Raw genomic sequence first — 21,393 nt, forward strand, 5'->3', positions numbered from 1 at the left:
GTTTTTGTATTAGTATTGGTTCAGAGAAAACCCAGTACCTCATTTGGCACCCAACGTGGGGCGACTTCAGCGGTACCAGTCCAAGCCAGAGGTTCGTGAGGAGCGTCGTGAGAAAATTCCAGAGGTTGGCCAGCCACTTCAGCGGCCCCTGTATGTCGACGTGGTTCCGAAGGTCTTTGCTGCGAGTCTTCCCGCGCCCTGTCGCCCTGTTTTGGAGCCTTAGACGTTTGTAGAGCGAGACGATTGACGGGTCTTCTGGTGACGCCATCGACAACTTAGTTAAGTATAAAGGGAGCGTCTCCTAGTTCTTAGTTCTTAGTTTGGTTTTGTATCCTTTAGTGGATAGCTTTGATTTGGTACCTGCAGGCCCCAAAGCCAAGGGATTTGTGTATTCACGAGCCTATCGATTTTAGATTACCCTTGTTGTTTGAAGCTAGACTAGTGAGCAAGATGCCTGGTTTTAGCAGTCTTAGGAATTTGTTTAGTTGTGGTACTATGAGGGATTCCCGGTTAGAGGATTCGTGTCCGGTTCCTCCGATCGGAACTCCTACATACGAGTTGTACGTAAAGCATGGAGTAGGTCCTATTAGCTATAATGTGGTTTGGATTAAGTATACGAAGGATGACGGTGTCCTACAGTGGCCCCGTTATGGTAGTTTTGAGACAGAAGTCTTAGATAATCTCGAAGTGAAGTTGTTCAAGAAGAAAGCCCAGCCGGCGATGTTTGACTCTTTCCGCATATGGCGCAAAGAAGCCAAACAGAAAGAAATTAAGTTAGCGAAGAAGAATAGAAAGGGTATGTCAATGGTGCAAGCCGCCGTTGCATACAAAAATGATGAAGAAGAAAGAGACAGTGAGCAAATGCTTATAGTGAGGAAGTTAGCGGTAGACAGATGCTACCCAGTCTTGCCAGCTAAAGAGCAGAAAGATGAAAAGGATCTTGTGAAAGACCCTTTGATGTCGCATTTGCTAAATTCGCCACCACCTTATTTGCAGAATGCTACGGCTCCACCACAGCCTATTGTGGTCGTGCAAGCTCCTATTGCTTTGCCTCCTGTTATTCCTCCACAGCCAGCTCCTCTGTTGGTTGTTCCTTCTAACGCGCAGCCTTCTCAAGGGTTGCCCACTTTGCCTTCTGCTACTACTGCTGTTCCTATGTCTGTTCCGACTATGGATCTGACTACTACTGCTTCGTCTTCTCTTGTCCTTCCGACTGTTCCTTCTCCTAGACAGCGGATGACTGCTGTCTTTTCAAATTTCCTAACTCCTATTTTGGGACAAATGGGTATGTCTCCTTTGAATGAGCGTAGACAATTGCGTAGTCAATTGCCCGATACAGATGAGCGAGTGGTTCTAGACCATATGACACGTAGATGGGTGACGTATAAGTCCCAGTATGATCTAGAAGGTATTATGGATGTTTTCCGACAATGGGAAGCACCAAAACAGCGTTACGTTTTCGAACTTATGTGTGCATTCCTCCATGACCAATGGATGGATGAAGTGGGTAGAGTTCCTGTAGAATTGTCTCGATTGCATTCGGAATTTGCCAAAGGTACGATTGTGAGTCTACCCGATGTTGAGAAAGCGGTTTCAACGTTACTGTTGCTTCGTAGCGACGTTCCTGTTGAACGGTTGTTTGAGCCAGATTCGTCAGTTAGGAGAAAAGCGCGTCAATATCCGATGCGAGAGGTTCCTCCAGTATGGAGACCTGCTGACCCTGCTGCTGTTCCACCAACTGATGCGCACTTCCAACGTGTGTGAGTACATGTACCATGGAAGCGTGCAGAAGTTCTAGCACTTAAGCAGACATTACCAGATCCGCGAAAGAATCCGGCGGGATATTATAAAGAACTTGCGCAAACTGTGAGTTTGTGTGTTATGAACTTGGCGAATATAGATATGCTTTTTGGGAACGTTGTTCCACAGTCCATTTGGAATGTCATTCGTCATACAGATCATGATAATGAATTGGGTGATTCGTGGGTGAATCTCGCTGCAGCAAATGATAGACAAGTTGGAGGTGCTAAGCCTGAAGATGTTATTACTGAACTTCCTGGTAGGATTCTTACTTTCATGAAGACTTTAATGCCTGAAGTCCGTGTTAATTGGGACAAATTGTCAGCCTGTAAGCAGAAGAAAGAAGAGTCTGTTTCAGCCTTTTTCTCACGTTTCGAGGAAACGTTTGTTGATCATAGTGGTCAGGATATAGCTACAGAAGGAGGCCAGAGACTGTTTGTCGATAAATTTGTGCACAATCTTCTTCCCGAGTTGTGTACTAAGTTGAAAGATTCCGAGAGTTCTTGGCCCGTTTCTACTTCAGCGCAGATTCTTGCTACGGCTCAGTACTACGAGAAAAGGCGTAAGGATGAGTTAGAGAAAGCGGACAAGAAGACTAAGGAATTGAAGACTAAAGTTCTTCTACAACAAGCTTATCCACCTCGTGTTAATAATCAGCGTGACTATCAGCAGCCTCAACAGTTTTCGAGGAACTCGCAAAGAGGCGAGACACCTCAACACCAACGTATTCCCTATGGTCCTAATCAGTGTGCATATTGTAGAGAAGAGGGTCATTACAAGAATAGTTGTCCGTTCTGCTGCAACGTGCAAATGGTGCTCCTGGTGTTAGAGGTCGAGGTGCTCAACAAGTGCCTCGAGGTAGAGGTCGCGGATAAAACGCGCGCCCTTTGCCTCCACAGAATTCAATGAACAGTTTTGACCAACAGCAGACTTCTTCCGGTAGATCTACACAGTACTACGTATCTTGAAGGCGATGGTGAGCAAGGTAATGATTATTAGGACAGCCATGGACAAAGAGAGGGAGTTGTTTCAGTTCCGGTAGATCAGAGTGGACCTTACGTGGAGGTGATTGCATCAGGTGTGTCAGAGCCTTTTCTGCTAGACACTGGTGCTACGAAGAGTTCTATTATGCATTCGAAACTCCCTGGCGCACCTTTGTCTGGCTTAAATAATGTTTCTATAGGTTTTTCTGGTGCCCCCGTTATGAATCCGATTTCCGTTCCATTGCCTATTTCTGTTGGTCCTTGTAGGTTTGAAGCACCCCTTCTTTTGACAACAGGTTGTAATGAGAACTTACTAGGCCTTGACTTGTTGAAGAGATTGTATGCGACTTTGTATTGTTCACCGTCTGGAGTACAACTTACATTAGGTGAGAATGTGATTTCTCCAATATATGTGTCGAAAGATTGTCTTCCACCGGAATTGTCCTTGCTACCAGATTCCTTGTGGGCTACGGGTCCAAATGATGTGGGCCTGTTAGACATTCCTCCGTATGTTGTGACGTTGAAGGCGAATGCTCAGTTACCACGCATTCCGCAATATCGTATTTCAAGCGATGGTGAACAAGCGCTTTTAGCGATCATTTATGATCTGATCAATAAAGGTGTTATTGAAGAGACTCGAGGTAATGTGTGTAATAGTCCGGTTTTGCCTGTTCTAAAGAGAACTGATTCTTCACAGACTCCTGTATATAGGTTTGTTATCGATCTTCGTGAAGTGAATAAGATCGTTGTTCCACAATTCCCTGTTGTACCCGACATTACTGCATTACTGACACTGATTCCGGCTTCTTCTACCTGGTTTTCGGTGATCGATTTGAAGAATGCTTTCTTCAGCATCCCGATTGCCATAGAGAGTAGAGATATCTTTGGATTCTCTTTAGGAGGACGAAGTTTCAGTTTCAAGCGCGCTCCTCAAGGTTATTGCGAGAGTCCATCAATTTACAGTCAAGCTTTGAAGACTCAACTTGACTTGTTGGCCTTACCTGATGGTGCGGTACTTATCCAGTATGTTGATGATGTGTTGGTCGCTGCTGATACCGCAGACATATGTAAGGATGCCACTGTGTCCTTGTTGTCTCATTTGTCTAAATGCCATCACAAAGTCTCTCTTTCCAAACTACAATTCTGTCGCCAAGAAGTTACCTATCTAGGTCACCTCTTATCAAAGGAGGGAAGGAAACTGACCCCAGAAAGAATCCAGACCATTGCGAAAATGAGTGTCCCTACGACACAGAGAGAAGTACGTGCGTTTTTGGGTATCACGTCGTACTGCAGACAGTGGATCCCAAATTTTTCCCTTTTAGCGAAACCTTTGATAGCCCTTACGGTTAGGGATATTCCAAATCCTATTCCTTGGACTGACGAATGTCAAAAGAGCTTTTCTGAACTACGTGATGCGTTGTGTTCGACTCCTCTGTTGGGTACTCCCGACTACAGCAAGCCCTTCACATTGTATGTCCACGAGAGAGAGGGATGTGCATTTTCGGTTTTGACTCAACAATTTGGCGGCAAGCAACGCCCATGTGCGTACTTTTCGTCGACTTTAGATCCTGTAGCCAGAGCGTTGCCAAGTTGCCTGCGAGCAACTGCAGCAGCGGCTGTTTCGATTCGACAATCTGCTGGTTTGGTTATGGATAATACGTTAGTGGTTATGGTTCCACATGCAGTGGATACCTTGTTGAATCGGACGAAGACAGAGCACTTGACTAGTGCTCGGTTGTCAGGGTATGAGCTTACGTTGTTAGCAAGCCATGTGCACATCAAGAGGTGCAATACCCTAAATCCGGCTACATTGTTGCCGATTTCGCTTGAGACAGATGATGATAGCGAAGAGCAACATGATTGTTTTTTGAGAACTGAAGAAGAAACGAAAGGGAGGATAGATCTGAAGGATACTCCTCTCCCTGATTGCAATGATGCCTTGTGGGTTGACGGCTCGTGTTTTAAATTACCCAATGGTGATACTACTGCAGCATATGCCGTGGCGACTTTACATACAGTTGTCGAAGCTGCCCGAATTCCCTATAATTCTGCTCAAGCGGCAGAGTTAATAGCACTTACGAGAGCATGCGTGTTGGCGAAAGGGAAAAGAGTGAATGTATACACCGATAGCCAGTATGCGTTTGGAGTGGCCCATAGCTTTGGACGATTGTGGCGTGAACGTGGATTTTTGACATCGCATGGGACGAAAATCCAGCATGGGCAATTGGTGAATGAACTTCTTGAATCTCTCACGCTGCCTTTACAGATAGCGATTGTGAAGTGTAGTGCCCATAAAAAGATCATAGATGATGTTGGTCGTGGTAATGCGTTTGCGGATGAGGTTGCGAAAGAAACTGCTAGAAATGTAACAAGTCGAATGTATGTTGTGGGTCCAGCGAGATGGGTTCCAGAGAAAGGCATGTGTGAAGACACTATTGAGAGCGTGAACATTATTCAGAGTGAGGCTTCGGAGAAAGAGTTGGATGAATGGAGAGAGAGGAAGGGTAGATTGGATGCGAATGGTTGTTGGACTGACTTGTCCGAACATCAAAGATGGTTGCTGCCGAATGCGTATGTGCTTCCAGTTGTTACAATGGCACATGGATTGGCACATATTAGTGTGAAAGGGATTTGCAAGTTGTGGCTCCGGTTTGGCAGAATGCAGGAATACCCAAATGTGCAGAGAACTTGGTTAAGAACTGTATGGTGTGTTTGATGCATAATCCTGGTAAGGGAACTCCAACACCAGCTGGACATTTTGCTCCTCCTACGTATCCGTTCGAGGCATTGCAGCTAGATTTTGTTAGTGGTTGTTTGCTCTTTTTCTAGATGGGTATAAGCTTACCCCCTTAAGGACAATACTGCTTTGTCCACTGCCAAAGTTTTGATAAAAGAATTCTTCCCTAGGTTTGGATTGCCGAGAATCATCTGGAGTGATAACGGAAGTGAGTTTGTGGGACGAGTGATGAAGAGAGTGTGTGACGGTCTCTGGATTAGACAAATCGAATCCATCAATATCATAAATATACATGATACCAAAAGTTCATACACACCCCACCCACACTCCATGCAGACCAATTGTGTCCACGATCAACTCCATTTATGAGCCAATCGGCAAGTACATTGACCAACATTTACAGCCACTGGTACAATCCATGTCTACTTACATTAAGGACACAACCCACTTTCTAAACATACTTGAAGATCAGAAAGCACAATTCACCAGCGAAATGATTCTCGGTACTATTGACGTACAGTCATTATATACCTCAATCCCGCACAATCTTGGATTAGACGCCACAGCGTCATTTCTCATGTCATCAGAGATGGAAGAAGGTTTAATGGTATTCATCATGGAGCTCCTAAATTTCACATTATATCATAGCTACTTTTCATGGAAAGAGTCGTTTTATATCCAAAGCTCTGGTACTTCTATGGGCAATTGTGCCGCACCTGCCTATGCGAATCTTTTCATGTACAGGTTTGAATTGGACAACATCTTGAATAACGAACAGTGGTCAAAAAATCTCATCACATATAAGAGATACATTGATGACATTTTTGTCTTATGGAAGGAAACACAAACGGAGTTAGAAGATGCCATTGAAAATTTGAATGGTATTATTGATCGGATCAAATTTACTCACAACATACAAACCTCCAGTTTACCGTTCCTGGATGTGCTCATCCAGAAGACCCAAAACAAACTGGAAACCAGCGTTTTCACCAAAATCACAGACAGAAATAACCTATTACATTTCTCGAGTTTCCATCAGCACTCCTTAAAAAGACATTTATCTTATTCTCAACTGTTGCGAATAAAAAGGATCTCATCAACTGAAGAATCATTGAACCAGAGCATACAAACCGGTATAGATACATTTCAGGAGCGAGGTTACCCAATGAGGATTCTAGAAGAAGCTAAAACCAAAGTGTCAAAAATAGACAGAAGATCACTATTACAGTCCCTACCAAAGACAAAAAAAAAGGAGAGAATGGTATTTGTCTCAAAATACTCAACTGAAAGCACCAAAATCGAGAGAATCATATTGAGGAACTGGTCATTATTGACCCTGGAGGAAGATTTTAACATCTTTCAACAAAATCCACGATTTACATTTCAGAGATCTTCCAACATTAAAGAGATACTAAACAGAATACCTCAAAGTCATACCAACAAGTACAAAGGCACGTTACCTTGCCACAATTGCGGCAATTGTAACGCAATCATAAAAGGCAATGAAATCAAACACCCAAGCCAAGGATTTTCAATCAAACTAAGAGTTACTGCAACGTGTGATAGTCGGAACTTGATTTATTTGATAAAATGCCCATGTGGCCTAGCCTACGTTGGAAAAACGGAACGAAAAATAAAGACACGAATTATCGAACACAAAAGTAACATTCGAACCAAAAATGCAAAATCCCCTTTGGCATCACACTTCAATAACTACAATCATTCCCCAAGTCAAGTACGATTTCTTGTTTTAGAAACTGTCCCTATGTCACCAGGAAGAGACAATACCCAATATCTTTTACGAAGAGACATTTTTTGGATTTCCCATTTGAATACGGCACAACCCAAAGGTCTTAATGACCGTGTGGATCTGAACTGCTTTTTGTAAATTAAAACCTCATGAACTTATTGATAAATTGTAAGCGAAGAAACAATTGTTAGGTTTTTTCTAGAATTTTACCCACTGTTACCTTCATGGATCCAGCCTTGAGCTGTTGGAAATATGCATTATGAACTGGTAATGTATTTGCTTATGTTTCTTTAATTGTCTAGTGTAACACAAATCGTGTACAAATTGATTATGAGTATTTGACATGTAAAATTGAGACACATGCAAAATTGACTGATTCAACCACAGTATTCAGAACCCATCTCCACGTTCTTTTGCACTATTCGTCAATAGTCATGAAAACGAGATAGACTATACACCCTTTTTCAGTTTCGTGTCAAAAAACTACACGCAGTCCGTCTTTCATTCTCGTAATTCACGTGCATCACTTCCGGGACGGGAGTATTAAACATCCGACACTCACCAAAACACCGCCAAACACTTCTTTCGAACTCGCAGCAGGATTACTCAACCGCCCGATGAAACAACACAAATAAGGTGAGAGCCATAAGCATTACAACGCCTTTGTTTTTCAACAAACGTGGTCAGCGTACTTTGAATTTTAACGTGACTTGTCACGGACACTGAACCGTCTGGGTTCTTTTTTCAGATAGCTGTCTGTGAACCCGAACGACACCGCCTACGTTTCCGGCCTGACGGAGACTCTTTAACCCTCAGGTATGACCGTAAATATAACTCTGACTCTCCCCTTCACCACTTGGCACCAAAACATAGAATATTAAGAGCCCGACAATTTTTCCATTTATTTTCAGGCCAATTTTCGTTGGTTCACACGCATTGAACTGACAGATTTAAATACTTTTTCATTAACTTTCGTCAGTGTAGAAGGTACGTCGTGTCCCATGCTCATTTTTCCGTTTACTCAGATTGTTTTTATTTAAGTAATTGTTTCAATTTCATGAATTTGAATAGCTTACCGCAAAATATAACAAATGATGGGTGTTTTGAATCCTCATGCAAGATAATGAAATGGATTTGATAAGTGTGGATAGAGTTTCGAAAATATGAAAATTTCTATGTATATAATAACGAATATATGACAATTGTGTTTCATTTTTGCCTAACAGAGAATCAATGCCCCTGAAGAAGGCCAGCATTGCCCGAAATGCATTGGGCCATTTACAATTTTGATTTATGAACTGTATAAATAATTAAGGATTACAATCAAAGAAATTGAATGCTTCAATAAAACTTTATTTTGAAAGTATAAATGGACAAAGGAAATTTTTCTACACAGTGTGCACCTGAGGACTTCATTCCCGACTGGAATGACGCTACTATAACTATGGAATCAGGGGGAGCCATCCTTTGTGGTGATACTGCCACATGAAATATTATGTCGGACGGCAGACTTGAAGTTGGTGTCCTAGTGCTAGTCCTAGCCACCCAACACCCACAGGACACTCAATCCCCCTCCTCTACCCCTTCCTCCAACTACCTCACCTCCCTTAACACCAGGCTCCGACAGCCCCCTACAGCAATCACACCCACGCCAACAGGCTTCCTTCAGATAACGAGCCACTTCCCCTTGAGTCTCCCTACATCTCTCAATCCACCCCTGTCCAAACACCTTCCTGCCCTCCTCCCTTCTACCCCCTTGTCTAAACCCCCGCCTGACCCTCCCCTGAACACCCCCCGTCCTTCTCACTGACCCCTATCTCCCAACCCACCCTGATCACCCCCCGTCCTTCACCCTGACCCCTATCTCCCAACCCACCCTCTCGAACCCTAGCACTCTCGGACCCACGGCAGACGCCCACATCCCCTTCCTTGAGGCCATATCAAAACGGCTCGCAGCCCTGGAAAACCAGGTCAACACTATCACCCATGGTCTATCAGAAATCATCTCTAATCTTGGTATAGTCTGTAACCCCTCCAAACTCTCCCCCCGGACCACCCCCCATGTCAAAACGTCCTCTATTTCTTCTCCCACTCCAGCGGGCTCAAATCACCCGACCGCCAGGCCGCTTAGATCAGAAGCTCCGATGTCAGACAGGGAAGCAGCCTTACTAGCCGCCACCTACGACTCCTCCACTACGGAGTCACCCAAATCCAAAATCCAAGTCATCACAGGTCACCGGAAAGACCTACCCATCGTCAAAACACAGAGATCACCAGTCCTCACCGCTATTCCTAGAGAGACTAAAGAGGGAACCACCAGTAATCAGGAGAAATTCACCAACTGCCTCCTAATCAACTGCAGATCGGCCTCACTACACGCAACGGACTTATCCGAAGCCATCCTCACACACGACATCGACGTTGCGTTCCTCACGGAGACTTGGCTTAATACGTCATCCCCTCCCTGCCTAGACATGCTGGTTCCACCCGGCTTCTCCCTCATCTCCAAAGATAGAAGTAAACAACGAGGAGACGGGATCAAACAACGAGGAGGTGGGGTCGCTATCATCCACAAGGACAGCTGGAGCATCACAGAAACCTCCTCCTTCGAGTATGACTCCTTTGAATGCCTATCCACCGTCATCAAGACAAAAGACAACGACTCTCTACTGTGCCACCTACTCTATCACCCCCCGGGCAGAAATAACGAGTTTGGAGAACAACTATCAAACCTGATTGCACAAGACACACTTGGCGACTCCAAAAACTTAATTCTTGGTGATCTGAACATCCGATGGAATGAGACCCATAACCCTCTAATCAAATCGCTATCTAGCCTCCTTGATGAGAACAACCTCACCCAACACTGTACTGAGGAGACTCACTACAAAGGAGCCACACTGGATGCCATCATTGCCCATAAGAATTCTATCACGGTCAACCACATACTACCAGTTGACTGGTCAGATCACCACATGATCTTATTCCACATCAATCACCCCATCGTCTCGCTTAAACCTTCGCAAGACCCCCCTAAATGGTCGAGAAACCTCTCCCAAGTACCCCAAGACATCTTGGAAGGTCAACTAAGCGCACTTCTTCCAAATAACACAATGCACCTCTCGACCAACGACCTCGTCGACCACTATAACTCGGGGGTAGTCTCCATACTTGACAATCTAGCTCCTCTAAAGCTCAAAAGAAGCCGAGCCACTCCATCCAGAACCTGGTTCACTGCGGACATCAACGCAGAAAGAAGAAACCTGAGAACCAAAGAAAGAAAGTGGAGAAACAACCCAACCGCCATTCTCCTCCTTCAACTAAAATCAGCCCGTAGGAAGTACAACAACCATATCAAAAACAAGAAATCCAGCTTCTTCCGCGAGGCATTGGTCAAATCCAAAAACAGACCCAAAGAACTCTACAACATAATCAGACAACAAACAACAAAGCCCCTGCCCTCAACCCTACAGGCTTCCAAAGAACTCTGTGACAACTTTGCCAACTTCTTCAACGATAAAGTCCTAAAAATCGAACTATCTCTAGACATCAACAACCCACACCTCCAGAAGAGCTACTCGGCCTCCCCAGTGGCACTCCCACCCGACTCCTTTCCCTCCCCCTGGTTAAGCTTTCGCCCCGTCCAGGAAACTGAGATAATCGCGCTGATTTCGACCTCCAAACCTTCAGCACACATTTCAGACCCCATTCCCCCATCCTTAATAAAAAAAATGAAGCTTACCTTAGCGCCCATCTGGGGAAGAATCATAAACAGCTCCTTACAAAGTGGTGTGGTCCCCGATTGTCTAAAAATGGGACAAGTCACTCCTCTTCTGAAAAAACCCAGTCTCGACTCAACTGACTTGAACAATTTCAGACCAATATCCAACCTCCCTCTACTCTCGAAGACACTTGAACGCTGTGTACTCCTGCAACTGACGCAACATCTGGACAACATCAATCTCCTGGACCCCCTCCAATCTGGCTTCAGGCAAGGCCGCAGCACGGAAACCGCGATGCTGAACATCATAGACGACATCCACGGATCTCTCGACGCTGACAAGTGCTGCCTCCTCATACTCCTTGATCTCTCAGCAGCGTTCGACACGGTGGACCACAAGCTCCTCATCAGGACTCTTCAAGAAAGAGCCGGCCTTGGCGAAGTAGTTCTCAAGTGGTTTTCCTCCTTTTTACATAACCGTTCGCAATAAATAAAAATCAAGAACTTCACCTCCGATACCCAGCAAGTCAACAAGGGTGTCCCTCAAGGATCAGTGCTCTCCCCCCAGCTCTTTAACATCTACATGGAACCACTCGCCAAGTTACTCAGGAACGCCAACATCCACTTCCACCTCTACGCGGATGACACGCAGATTTACCTGGAAACCTCCTCTCTCAAAGACATCCACAGACTCAATGATGTCCTAAATGAAGTGCAAGACTGGCTGACAAATAATCACCTGAAACTCAACCCCGATAAGACAGAAACACTCCTCATCTCAAACAAAGAAGATAACCCTCAAATCACCGAGTGGCTAAAGTTGATCGATGCTCTCAAAGGTAACCTCACGCTAGCCGACTCTGTTAAATCCCTGGGCTTCACCCTAGACCCCAAACTAACCCTGACAAACCACATCAAGAACTCAGCGAAAAGCGCATTCTTCAACCTCAGACTTTTGAACAAAATTAAACCTTACATTCCCAACAAGGACCTCAAACTAGCCAAGCAATCTCTAGTTTTATCAAGACTGGACTATGGGAACTCAATCCTAACAGGCATCCCCAAATCGCACCTGGCACCACTAAAAACAACACTTCACGCGGCAGCAAGAATGATCACAGGCTGCAAAAAATATGACCACATCTCCCCGGCACTCAAAGAACTCGAATGGCTCCCTGCGGAAATGCGAAGTACCTTCAGAACGGCCTGCCTAACCCACAAGGCCCTCCACATCGGCAAACCGGAATACCTGGCTAACAAGCTCAAAAAAGCAGGCCAAGCCAGAAATCTGAGAAGCTCTAACTCCCTGCTGCTCATCCTACCAAAAACCAGAAGAAAGAGAACTGCGGACTGCTCTTTCTCAGGAAATGCCCCCAAAATTTGGAACACCATCCCCCCGCACATCAGAACTCTACCGTCCTATGCAGAATTCAAGAGCCAACTTAAATCCTTGTGCCTTATCCGCTCCCTTGGTTGTGGATAACTTGGAGCTGCAAACATCTCAGAATCCTTGCGGTAATGTTGAATCCAGCACCAAGAAGCCCTGCTGTCCGAACTTTTCTTCTTTCCAAATTGTCGCTCGCCGATTGCTTTTATTGGGTTTGTCTCATGCTGTTCTCTTTTTCTTGTCCTCTACTGTGAAGCGCTCTGATACCTTCGGGTCTTGTTAGCGCTATAGAAAACTTCTAAATAAATAAATAAAAAATAAGTGCTGGATAGTAGGAGATGTATACAGATCCGCTTCAGGCTGTAGGCTAACGAAAGTTTTGATTGACTATGGTGTGTGGGTCACGTAACAATCACAAATAAGTTCTCCCGCGTGGAGTCAGGAGCTGGTCTGGTGGTGTATGGTTATGGAAGGAGGGGGGAGTTTATAAGTTAATATTGTTGATTTATGAGATCAAACGAACAAGATCAGAATGCGACCTTACCCAGATTGCACATGCTCCTACATAGTTTCTGAAAGCGCTGCCGGTCCCCCTGGATGTGAGCATATAAGCTGTGTACTTTCCTTTGCATGCTATGTGTCACATGCTGCCGGCCCCAGGGTTGTAGGCAAAAAGCTGTGTAAGTCGTGCAATTTGCAATAAAAAATTTAAAATTTAAAAAAACAAAAACAATAACTTACTTACAGTGTGTGGTGGAAACCAGTATGAAAACCATGGGTGATCAAGGAAAGCTATACATTGCTGAAAAGTAGACAAAATTGTGAATTTAGCAAGGGGTCACATATGTAGGTCTTCTAAGGTTTTCCCAAAAAAACTATCTGTTGAAATACAAAGATATTGAAAATGGGTTGGAAAAAAGCGGCTATTTGTGACAATGTTTACATTTGCAAACATTTGTTATGATGGCCAATTTTCAAAAACAAATTACCATTACATCCGCTAGACCCTTCTGGTTTGCAGGGATATATAGGATTTGTAGGTTCTCCAAGAACCTGAGGTACCCACAGTCAACAACTGAGCTGCACTGTACAATGGTTTGCATTGTGTAATGAGTATAGACCAATTCATATGGTGAAATATGTGAAAAATAGGTATCAAGGAAACTCGGGCATATTATCAAGAAGGCAATAAAATTATTGCCGCTTTAGCGCCAGAAAACGGCAGCTAAAACTGTGATAATGGGCTTGATAATATCCTCTACGGAATTCCAATTGAAGCCCATCTTAGATGTGAAGGACATCTAACCTGAGCTTCAATTGGAATACCATAGAGCATATTATCACGCCCATTATCGCTGTTTTAGCTGCAGTTTTCTGCCGCTAAAGTGGCGATAATTTTATCGCCTGTCTTGATAATATGCCCCCCTTTGCATTTCTGAAATGTGCACTAGATATGGAGTTTAGGAACACTGGTTATTTGTACATCTACAAATTTGTGGGTACTTCTAGTAGCATGTGATATAGAGGGCCTTTTCAAAATGTCTTCTTTCTTACACACTGGCTTACATTTGGAAAGAATAAATGAAGCAAAATCCAATCGGTAATAAAAAATGTTCTACTATTCTATGTTTGCACATGTCTTCCTATACAAATGGTACCTCACTTGTGGGAGTAGACCTGGTGTGCACTACAGAAAATGGGCCAAAATGCAACATGGAAGCATCACTTTTTTCTACTTTAAACTGATCCATTTTTGCAACGTGGGTAGCTGTGAAATTTGTGCTCTAGCTCAAGCAGAGCCTAGGGAAACTTAACAATCCTGAACATTTTTGAGATCTAAACACCTTGGGCAAACCCGTATAGTAAATCTTGTGACTCTCACCGGATTGTTTTGCCCAGCATCCCTGGCAAATCTACTACAACTTTGACTAAAAAAACACATATTCTGCATATTTCTGTGGTGGAAAGTTCTGAAATCTGTGGGGAGCCACAAACATCCTTCCGCCTTGCATTCCCCCAAGTCTCCCAATGAAAAAATTATACCTCACTTGTGTCGGTAGGTCTAGGGCCTACGATAAGAACCGGCCCAAAACGCAACATGAAAACATCACATTTTTCCACTGAAAATGTACCCTTTTTTTACAATGTGCCTAGCTGTGAATTTTGGACCATAGTTCAGCCGGCACCTAGGGAAACCTAACAAACTTGTATATTTTTTAAAACTAGACACCCAGGGAAATCCGGGATAGGGCGACCTCTGTGGCTCTCACCAGGGTCTGTTACCCAAAATCCCTTGCAAACCTAAATCTTTGTCAAAAAAGCTAATGTTCCTCATATTTCTGTGATGGAATCAGGGAGGCACAAACCTCCTACCACCTAGCATTCCCCTAAGACCCTCGATAAAAATGGTACCTCATTTGTACAATTAGGCCTAGTGCCTGCAACAGGAACTGGCCCAAAACACAACATGAATGCATCACATTTTTCCACAGAAAACAGACTTGTTTTGCTGTGGATTTGGGGGCCTAGCTCAGTTAGCACCTCGGGAAACCTATACATTTTTTTTAAACTAGGCACTGAGAAGAATACACGTGGGGTGCCGTGCATGACTCCCACCAGGTTTATTTACCCAGAAGGTGTTGCAAACTTCAACCCTTGACAACAAAAAAAACAGTTTCCACACATTTTTGTGAGGGAAAGTTCTGGAATCTTTGGTGAGTCATAAACTTCCTAACAACTGGCATTCCCCTAAGTCTACTGATAAAAATGTCATCTTACTTGTGTGTGCAGGCTTAGTATCTGTGACAGGAGATTGCCCACAATGCAACATGGACACATCACATTTTTCCACAGAAAACTCTACCTTTTTTTGAAATGTGGGTAGCTGTGGATTTTGTGGCCTAGCTCAGCGGCACCTTGAGAAACCTAGAAATCCTCTACATTTTTAAAAACTAGACACCAAAAGGAATCCGGGGGGGGGGTAGGACTTGTGTGGCTATCACTAGCTATTTTTACCGAAAATCCCTTGCAATCCTTAAACTTTGACTAAAAAACCTATTTTCCTCATATTTATGTGATGGAAAGTTCTGGAATTTTCTGGGAGAGATAAACCTCCACCCACAAACCTCTTTCCACCTAGCAAATCTCCCTATAAAAATGCTACCACATTTGTGTTGTTAGACCTAGTGTCGGCAACAAGAAACTGACCAAAATGTAACACATCAAATTTTTCCACAGAAAACGGACCCTTTTTTACAATGTGAGCAGCTGTGGATTTTGGGCTCTAGCTGAGCCAGCATCTAGGGAAATGTAGGAAAGTAGTCTCTGCTGTCATGGTTACCCCCACTTTTTACTTGGTGGTAGTATGTTTTTGACTAGTCTGACTAGGATCTTGCTAATCAGGACCCCATTCACTGTGCTTTCTCCCTAAATTAACCATGGTAAGTACTTCTGTACATCTACAATTGGCTACTGGTGTACCCTTATAAGTCCTTAGTATATGGTACTAAGGTACCCAGGGCATAGGTAAACCAAGTGTCTCCCATAGGCTGCAGCATGTATTGCGCCACCCATAAGAGACCATTTAAACTATGACTACAGGCCTGCCATTGCAGCACCCATTAGAGACCACTTAAACTGTGACTACAGGCCTGCTATTGCAGCCTGTATGAGTTGGTGCTTGCACCCTCTCACAACCAATAAAAGGTTTTCTTATATCTGAGGACACTACACGTAAAATCTATAATTCACCACTATGGCAGGCCTTTCAGTCCTGAAGGCGGGGTGCCCGGAGGGTAGCCCTGAATAAGCAGGACACCCCTACAAACCCCGGAGTCGATTATCCAGCCTTTGAAAGTGAGGTCAGCCATTTTAATACAAATAGTGGACATCAGTCATTACGAGATATATGGATTCTGGATGCGAAGTACCTGAAAGTAGAGGGGACAGACAAAACCACCCTAAGGTGTCCAGCAGGGGCACAATGCCCCCCCTTATCAGAGGTACTTGCTGAAGCACAACGGTCTTGAGGGAACAGCTGTGGAGCCCAGGTGATGACGCAGGAGCACAGGAGCCACCCACAAGCTCCCACAATGGATGAGGATGCAGAAAGGTCAGAAGCTGGCTGGATCACAAATGAGCCTTGGCAGCCGCAACAGTCGGGTTGAATAAAAATATTCCTGGATGCAGACTAACCCAGCAAGGTTAAGTCAGGGCCAGTCCCCAGCACACAGGAGAGCCAGCAGGAATCATTGGAACCCCCCAACACCCACCCCCAAGGACCATCTGGCAGTAGGCAAAAGGGAGTCACAGGGAAGCCTCAACAGCACATAGAACATGGAGGCCTACGGTGCAGAGAATGCAGGCTGGAGGCTGGGGCTTCTTGAAGATCTTCTGTGAAGAGTGACAACAAGCCTTGGCAACAACAAACAGACGTGGTGCCCAGGGAGGCAGTTCACATTGGTTGGAGAGGGATTGCAGTCACCTAAGTTGCAGGGAAGACTGGCCAGACCTCTAGGGAACCAACAAACCATCACCTGTGTCCAAAGCAAGGCGATGTCCATGGGGCAACAGGATCAGAAAGCCAGTTGTCGATGTATAGGTGCCTGCAGATACAGAGAAGTGGCTCCTTCACTCCAAGGGAGATTCCTTCTTGCTTGGAAGCAGGGAGAGTCCTTGCTGACTTGGGCGATGCACAGCAACATAGTTGCAGAAACTTGAACAGTGTGGAGACAAAGTTGAAGGAGTAGTTTTCCCACAAGAGCAGTCTTGTCTATAGTCCTGGCTCGAAGATGCAGCAAAGTTCCAGTGTCCACCAGCAGAAGAGTCTTTAGACAACCTTAGGAAGACAGGCAGTCAGTCCTTGAAGATGTTGTCCGGACTGATCTAAGGACCCATCCTCTGGGGAGCACTTAAGTAACCCTAAAAGGGGAAAGAACCTCTTCTGTGGTGGCCCACCTATCAGGGGGGTCAGGGATGCTACTCAGCTGGACTAGTTAGTCAGATGCTCCCAGGGACAAAGATTCAACATGGCAGTATCCAGTGGCCTTTTACAAACAACAACTAAGTCTGGTGGTCTATATATGGGAGATAAGACAAAATTACCAAATCACAACAGGAATACTACAAAATACCTAAACTCTAAAGGCAAAGACCGTTGCGAAAAATAGGATTTCCGTCAATTACCAATGTGTTCAGTGTCATCATTTGGATATCCATCCTTCCCACCACTACACCTCTACATCACAGAGGAGAGTCATGTGGATTATGTTTCCACCAGGTCACAGCAATCACACAGGGAGGAAGCAAAGAAAAGACCACTAACTCTCATAGTGCTAGACATCAAATATGGATGATGGACTTTTCAAGTGGCCACCTAGAGGAGCTCTGGCACCTCTCTAGAGAGGAGCTGGAAAGTGCCCTGTCCTTTTTTTAGTAATTAAATGCCACAGCAGGAGCAGAGGGCTCCTGAACTGGGCAAAACTGGTTTATGCAAGGGGGCACCAAATGTGCTTGTCAATGCAGTCTGGTGGCGCTCGAAAGACGACTCCAGTCTGCCTAATTGTAAAGAGTAGGTGGTCAAACCTCTCCTTTGCAGGAAACCCTTTGTTCAGCTTCCCCTTCCCGAGTTAAGCTAATCAGCATTAGGGCAGTGCTCTGTGTCCGTTCATCAGCAGCGCAGGCTGGCAGGCAGACTCTGTAAGGCTACGCAGGTAAGTATAGAGGGGTCCTCTAAGGAGCAACCCAGTACATGGTATTATGCAACTAACACTGGAATCACTGTAGTTGCATGACTTCAAAATGTTTGATATCAAACATGACTGGGTTCAGGGCTGCCATTATGTAGTTGGGCATCTCGACTTGACAGTGTCAACTACATACCTTAAAATGGCTGTCCCGCATTTAAAAAGCCCACAGAATGGAGTATGGGCTTTATAGAATTTGAATTTGAATTTGCGGGTTTATATCGCGCTAGGATCATCTCCCGGAGGAGTATCTCCGCGCCTTTGAGGACCTTTACAGCTTGTAACAATAGGTAGGCAGATGGCAATGATTAATTAGGAAATAAGAAGGTTTTTAACTGTTTCCTAAATAGGAGATACTCCTGACAAAGTCTCAAAGAGGGAGGAAGGCTGTTCCACAATCTTGGTCCGGCAATGGACAGGGCTCTTCCACCTTGTCTGGCCTTTCTGGCTCTTGGAACTTGTAAAAGACCTTGTTCACTGGATCTCAAGGATCGAGCGGGCCTATAGAGAGAGAATCTATTGTTTAGATACTCTGGGCCTTTGTTCTGGAGACTTCTATGTATAGTGCACCCTATCTTGTATTTCACCCTTTGTTTGATAGGTAGCCAATGTAGGGTGTTTAGAAGAGGCTTCGATGGTGTGCGGGGAGGCTGATTTAGGACAAGACGGGCCGCCGTATTCTGGACTACCTGCAATCTCGCGATAACTCCCTCATTTACTGATAGGAGCATCCCGTTGAGTAGAGGCACCTCTACTCGTGCAGGGGAACCCACACCTTTAGAACCATGCACCCTGCTATTGGACTGAAGGGCCTACCTTAGTGGTGACTTATAAGTTAAAAGTGCAGGGACCGGGATATAAGGAAAACCTTATACCTAAAGTGAAAGATGCATTCACCATTTCCCGCAGACTGTGACAGCAGCTCTGCAGACACAGTTTGCATGGGCTCCCAGGGGTGGCACTATACATGCTGCAGCCCATGGGAGATCCCTGCTGCAGCCCATGGGAGACCCCTGGTGTACTAATGCCTTCGGTACCTCAGTATCATATACTAGGGACTTACAGTGGTACCCCTGTATGCCAATTGTGGGGTGTATAAAGTATTTACCATCAAATTTAGACGAAAGAGCACTGCCACTGGGGTCCTGGTTAGCAGGATCCCAGTGAACTACAGTCAAAACATACCGACACCAGGCAAAAAGTGGAGGTATCTATGCCAGAAAGATCCAACTATTCTAAATAACCCCCCAAATGAAAGGAGATAAGACTAACCTTGCTGGGTTGAATCGTCATTTTCCAAGAGGAAATATCTAGAAAGTCTATATGCATTGGTATGGTTACTCCAAGGTCTAATTTCCACTGAAAAGTCCACACCCTGTAGGGAAATGGACCACCTCAAAAGTTTCGAGTTTTCACCCTTCATCTGTTTTATCAATAAGAGGGGCTTATGGTCTGCCTGAACAATGAAGCGAGTGCCAAACATGTATGGCCTCAAGTTCAACAAGGCCCAGACCACAGCAAAGGCCTTCCTCTCAAAAGCTGACCAGCGTTTCTCTCTAGGGGCAACCTTCTGCTGATAAAAGCTACTAGTTGATCCTGGCCCTCTTCCTTCAGTATTGACAACACTGCTCCTATTCCTGTCTCAGAGGCATCTGTCTGGACAATAGATTGTTTGGAGTATTCAGGACTCTGCATAAAGGGAGCTGAGTGCATGGCCTTCTTCAGGGCATCAAAGGACTTGTGACAGCTAACTGGCCAATTCACCTTCTTAGACTACTTCTTAGAAGTGAGATCATTAAAGGGAGTCACAGTGGACCTATACCCCGTAAAAAATCTTCTATAGTGCCCAGTCAGGCCCAGAAAAGCTCTGGCCGGAGTCGCCGAACCACACCCCCACCTCCATTGCCACTGACAAGCCTACCGTCATGGCCTGGAACACTGCCTCCGTCGAACACATTACAGCGACCATGAAGAAAGTCCACTCGGGAGCTCCGAAGGACCCCTGCCCACCGCATATCTACCACAGGGCCGCCGCTGCCAATGCACCCGAACTTGGGCAGACCATCAATGCTTCCCTCGAATCCGGGCCCTTCCCAGTTGACTGGAATCGGGGGAAGGTGAAACCCCTCCTCAAGAAACCCACGGCTAACCCTACCGACCTGAAAAACTACCAACCCATCTCTCTCTACTCCCCATCGCTGCCAAAGGCACAGAGAGACTCGTGAACGCCCAGCTGACCACCTTCATCGAAGAGAACGCCATCCTAGAAGCCTCCCGGTTGGGATTCAGTGCAGCAACCACAGCACCGAGACCGCCCTCCTTGCCGCCACTGAAGCAATCCGCATGCTACACGACCAGGGCCACACTGCGTTCCTCATCCTAGACCTCTCCGCAGCCTTCGACACCGTCTCACATTGCACTCTTGCAGCCAGACTTCACGACGCTGGGATACAATGAACCGCCCTCAACTGGATCCAATCCTTTCTCTCCGGCAGAACCCAGAGGATCAGACTGCCCCCTTTCCTCTCAGAACCAACAGAGATCAACTGCGGCGTACCCCAAGGATCATCCCTCCGCCCCAAGCTGTTCAACATCTACATGGCCCCCCTCACCACCATCGTCAGACAGCATGGGCTCAGCATAGTATCCTACGCCAATGACACCCAGCTCATCCTCTCCCTCACGAAGAACCCCGAAGACACCAGACTCTGCTTCCAGGAAGGAATGAAGGACGTCACAGCCTAAATGAAGGATAGCTGCCTGAAGCTCAACTCGGAGAAGATGGAAGTCCTCATCCTCTGATCGTCCACCCCTGCCTGGGACAACACCTGGTGGCCCTCTTCCATCGGTAGCCCACCCATCCCTACTGACCACACACAGAACCTCAGCATCATCCTCAACTCATCCCTCACCATGACCTGCCAGATAAACTCCCTCATCTTCACCAGTTTCAAATGCCTTTGCACCCTCTGAAAGACCTTCAAATGGATTCTCCACGAATGCAGGAGGACTGTCACCCAGGCGCTCATCACCAGCAGGCTGAACTACTGCAACACCATTTATGCCGGAATGAACAGAACTCTCCTACACAAGCTCCAAACCATCCAGAACACCACAGCCAGACTCGTTCCCGGAACACCAAGACATGAACACATGACCCAACACCTGCAAGACCTCCACTGGCTCCCCGTCAAGAAGAAAGTCACCTTCAAATTGCTCACCCTCGCCTACAAATCCATCCACAGCATCGGTCCCAAATACCTCAATGAGA

Source organism: Lissotriton vulgaris, chromosome 2_1 (genome assembly GCF_964263255.1).
Source record: "Lissotriton vulgaris chromosome 2_1, aLisVul1.2, whole genome shotgun sequence".
Lineage (NCBI taxonomy): Eukaryota > Metazoa > Chordata > Amphibia > Caudata > Salamandridae > Lissotriton > Lissotriton vulgaris.